A 5,480-nucleotide genomic window follows, 5' to 3' on the forward strand; every position below is an offset into this window, starting at 1 on the left:
TTTTAACTTAAATGTCTTATTATCATTGAATCAAAACCCCTAAAATTTCATCTTGTTTATCCTTGATTCACTTCCTTAACTTTGAATTCTTGAAATTGAATCTAAGAATGGGTTTCAACTTGAAAGAGTCCGAATGATTTCATATTCCTGGTAATGATAAAAATTAATTTAGAAAACCTACTTTTTCCAACTCAAGGTTTTCCAAACGAATTCCTGATGGATTGGATTAGATGTAAGAGGCTAGTGGGACTAGTCCAGTCATTGTAAGAGGCTAGTGGGGCTAGTCCAGTTTAAGGCTGAAATTATGTTGTATGGTACCTTAAAGACCGGATGGAGGTCGGTACGGGCTGATCACCCGTATTAAAATGAAATGAAAAGATAAAGGGGTCCAATCAAGGGTTCTACATTGATTACTTAAAATGAAACTGAAATTTCCTATTCAGAAATTGATTCTTGAAAAATGAAAAATGGTTTATATTGTTTTGAAAAGAGTTGATTGTATTAATGTGGAGCTTAAAGCTCGAGAACCCTGATTTTAATCTGTTGATCATAAATTTGATCCCATATAGTGAAATACTGTTACTTTCCTCTTTATGAAAGATCTATTATGATCCTTTAATGATTTGTGATGACTGTCGGCTTTTATCCTGCGTTGAGCCCTGTTCCTTGAAAGCCCCACATTTTCCTTCATAATTTTTCCTTAACCCAAAAGCTGGAAATCTGCCACCTAGAACAAATAAAGTAGAATGCCCTGAGTTTGGTAAAGTATATTGTGGATTTAATATTGTAGAACTGCTATATAGTTACTTGCTGAGTTTTATACTCATATGTTTTGTTTTAATCTAACCATGGAAGTTAAGCAAGAAGATGGCCAGGATTAGATGCACTGCTCGTAAGAGCGTACCTGGTGGTCCCTATCGTGTTGAGGGCTTCCGGTTGCCAGAGCAGGTATTGGTATTTTTGAGTGAGCAAGCGCTTAGAAGGAAATCTGTAACAATATAATGGGTTATCTGTCGGTTCCCAGCCAGAATCGATATTGTTTATTTAATAATATTTTGGGGTTGTAAGTTATATTTTATGATTGGTAGTTGTAATCTTGTCTCATACTTTATCCCGTTGATCCTGTTAGTAGCTAATCGGGTTTTATGCTTATTTAATTATTAGATTAAAGGTGTGTGGGTCCTCATTTCCTAACCCCGAGATTGAGGGCGTCACACCATTGAGAAAACTCAAGAGGCGCAACATTCCCAAATTGCTGAGGTCCTGGCTAATGAAGCTTCTCAGAAATCTCAATTGGATGAAATCCAATCTTCAGTTGAACTTCTTCTTTCTCTTTTACTTCCTGATGATGCCAAAAGGGGGAGCAGGTAGTTAAGTCCAAATGCTCACCTACTTATGAACTGAAGAAAAAGGATGATAAAGGTGATGACCAGGGAAACTCTGAAAAGAGCAGAGGTCAAAGAAAAGTTCAAGGAAAATTTTCTATTCAGAACAAGTCAAGTTCTGATGCTGTGAATGCTCAAAGACTGAAGTCAAGTGCTGATAAACAAAGTATGATGTCAAGTTCTGATATTCTAATTCACTCAGGATCTGAAGACTCTCAGAAGTTTTTGCAAACTCTGAAGTTAAAGGAGAAGCAGACTACTGTTTATTACAAAAATCCTAAAATCCAGACACTTGATGAGGAGATAGCTAGAAGATTATTTCTGAAACACAATCCATGAATGGATTTAGAAACTCTCAAGGAGGAAGAAGCTAGATTTGCTGCTGAGAAGACAAATCTTAAGTCTAAAGCTTATGATGCAAAGAACCCTCCAAGACCTAAGGAAAAACGCATTGTGATCAAGGAAAAGTCAAATTCTGAAACTTCAAAGTTCAAGACTAGATCACAGACTGAGACTGATCCCAAAGATAAAGGGAAAGGAAAAGTTGATGAACCAACCAAGCCACTGAACTTGAAAACTTCTCAAGATCTGATGAAACCAGTGTGCAAAATGGTTAAAGTAACTGATGATAATCTTGTTGAAGATGAAACTGTTCAAATTCTGAAAAGAAGAAAGATAATTGAAGAATCTAAAATAACCTCTGACACTACTCAAGTTGTTGTTCAGAATAAAGGACAGCAAGGTACAGAAGTAACAACAAATTCTGATCAAGCTATCAAGACATCAACTACTGATAATGCTCAAGTTGATTTGAAGAAAATGACAATTGCTGATAAGAAGAAGCTGTTATGGAAGAAAGCTACTCTAGTTGAACCAAAATCCAATCTCATGATTAATCAACTCGCTACATTTGGGTTGAGAGCCAAGCAACCTAGAGATAGAGTTGGATTAGGTTCTGATGAAGAGAAGATTCAAACAGGAGTAGAGGTTACTCTAAGAGATCCTTTCATGTTGACAGACAACCAATATGAACAAATCAAACAAAGGCACCTTGACAAGGTGTTGTCTGCTCAAATTATGATAGATGCTCATGACAAAGAGAATCTAAAAGAGAAATTGATCATATTTCTCAATGATGGAAAGACTTATAGACTAGCTGATACTGATGTACTAAAAAAGTCTGTCAAAGAGCTTCAACATATTCACTATCTTCTGGAATTAAAATCTGATGTTACAAGAAGATGGTCAGAATACATTTTGAAGGCTATAAGAGATCTATTCAGAATCTCTGGTACAAAGACTTCTCATTACAGTCCAATGATTACTGAAGGTGATGAAAGAAAAATTCCTATGCTGAAGAATTCTGCTAAGGTGTAAGTTATTCTGAAAGAAAGATGCTTAAGTTATAATGAAAACTCTTCACATCCTAAGGTTATCAGACTTGTTATGGACTTGAAAAAATATCGATTCAAGCTCTTAGAACAGCCATTTATCAAATTGGTGATAGTAAAGAAGAAGAACTGATGCATGTCAAAGCACAGTTAGCTGAAATTCTAATGAAAGCTGAAGATAATCTGATAAATGATTTTGGTAAGAATCATTATGGATTCAGATTGATTCAGTGATGTTGGTAAAGCTGGATGTTTTGTAAGTTGTAGTTAATAGTCTTATTAAACTCTTATTGCATTTGAACTTAAATGTTTTTGACATCATCAAATCTATTAACTTGTACATTCTTGCATAATTTACAAGTTGGGGGAGATTGTTGGATATATTTGAGATGTCATATCTAATATGTTTCATGTTTAGTTTTCAGATCTTAACAAACAGGAAATATCAGTTCTTACTGGAATCAGGACTTACCGGAAGTCAGGACTTAAGGATATCAGGACTTAGATTATCAGAAGATAATATTAGAAGATGGATATCATAACTTAAGTACTGGAGGACTAACAATTAAGGAAGGAAGCTGATTTACAGGAAAGAAGATCGAGATTAATACAGAAGAAGATATGCATGGAAAGAGTTAGAGGACTAGAAGAATTATATAAGATATCTGATTGATTTATTTTAGGAGACAGAATTATATTCCATATCAATTAGAAGTTGTCTTGTAACTGTGTGTCTATATAAACACAAACATAGGTTTACACTATATGTGTTACGATCATCGAGAAGATCATACATTGTAACCTAGCAGCTCTCGTGATATTTGTTCATCACTGAGAGAGGACAGTTCCATTGTAACAGAGTTTATTATATCTAATACATATGTTTTCTATTACTTGTGTTCTAAATCGATTTGATTGTATTCTACAATGTATTCAACCCCCTTCTACAGTGTTGTATGACCTAACAAAGCTTCCTGGATCTTTAAGCTTAGGAGGTAGTCTCTATTGCAGTACAACATGGCACTCTTCCGTTAGAGCAATGGTTTCCAACTCCTCAAGTTTTAGCTTCCGAGATAGAATACCCTTCATGAACTTAGCGTAGCTTAGCATCTGTTCTAGAGCTTCAGCAAAAGGTATGTTAATGTGCAACTTCTTGAAAACCTCCAAGAACTTGGCAAATTTCTTATCGAACTTCTCCTTCTGAAGTCTTTTAGGATATGGCGGAGGTGGGTAGACCTGTTTATCCCTTGTATTACCCTCGGGAGGATCGCTTTCAACAGCTTTCTTCTTCGGTTCCACCTCGGCATTTTTCTGCACAACTTTTTCAGCTAAAATCTCAATTTCTAGAATTGGCAAAGGTGCAGATGCACCTGTATTCTGAACAGAGTCTTCAGAATCTTCATCTTCCTGAAATTAGGGGCTCATAACCTTTCAAGACCTTAATGTGATTGCCTTTAATTACTCTTTGACTTCCCTCTTGCCTAGATTAGCTTCTGTATCACTAGGAAGAGTTCTTGGTTGACGGTTCAACAACGCATTGGCAATTTGCCCAATTTGATTCTCCAGGGTCTTGATAGAAACCTCTTGGCTCTTGCACATAAGCCTCAAGTCCTCCAATTCATATTTTTCATTAATAGATTGACCGGCACTCCCATACGGTTGTTGTTGAAGTTGGAGTTGTTGTCTTGGTACATACTGTTGTTGAAAACCAGGAGGATTGAATTGCTTTACTCCAAACTACTGATAAGGCTATTGTACCGCATTCTGACTGTTGCTCCAACTGAAGTTAGGATGATTACGGTTGTTAGGAAAATAAGTGGCAGGAACTGGTTGCTGCGACCTCTGAAAGTTGCTCACACACTGAGCTGACTCACTAAATATAACACACTGATCCGTCTCATGCGCACCAGCCACATCTCACATACACTAATGATCTAATTCACTCCATAATTAGCCAAAGAATCCACTTTCATCATTAATGCTTTTAGCTAAGCAGCTATAGCAGTAGCTGTATCCACCTCCAGAATTCCTCCTGCCTTGCCTTGAGGTAGTCTCGCAGTTGGAATCTGATATTCATTAGCAGCCATCAATTCAATTAGCTCATAAGATTCATCGTAGCTCTTAGCCCATAAGGCTCCACCTGATGCTGCATCGAGCATAAGTCTGGACTGCGCTCCCAAACCATTGTAAAAACAATTGATGATCATCTAATTAGGCATGCCATGATGAGGACACTTCCTAAGCATCTCCTTGTAGCCCTTCCAAGATTCACACAAAGATTCTCCCGATTGCTGCACAAATTGAGTAAGAGCATTTCTGATTGTAGCAGTCTTCGCCAAAGGGAAGAATTTAGTAAGAAACGTTTGAGCAAGATCCTCCCAAGTAGTAATAGAACCTGGTGGTACAAAATGCAACCAGCACTTAGCTGTATCCCTCAGAGAGAATGGGAAAATCCTCAGTTTCACAACATCTTCAGAAACATTGTTGAACTTGAAAGTGTCGCAGATCTCGATGAAATCTCTAATGTGCATGTTGGGATCTTCCGTTGGAGAACCCCCAAACTGAAATGAATTCTCCACCATCTGAATCGTGCTAGACTTGATTTCAAAAGTATTAGCCGTGATGGCTGGTTTGACAATGCTAGACTGAATGTCATTGATCTTCGGTTGAGAATAATCCATCAAAGCTTTCGGATTTGCTACTA

General features: G+C 37.0%; 1 non-coding gene across 1 annotated transcript; it reads left to right on the top strand.

Annotated features, from left to right (window-relative positions):
• The first annotated feature begins 4,993 nt into the window (after window positions 1-4,993).
• LOC141694542 (small nucleolar RNA R71) lies at window positions 4,994-5,100 on the top strand. The gene has a single exon (XR_012563836.1). It is a non-coding gene; the product is annotated as a small nucleolar RNA R71 (small nucleolar RNA).
• Window positions 5,101-5,480: the final 380 nt, after the last annotated feature.

Source organism: Apium graveolens, chromosome 10 (genome assembly GCF_009905375.1).
Source record: "Apium graveolens cultivar Ventura chromosome 10, ASM990537v1, whole genome shotgun sequence".
Taxonomy (NCBI): Eukaryota; Viridiplantae; Streptophyta; class Magnoliopsida; order Apiales; family Apiaceae; genus Apium; species Apium graveolens.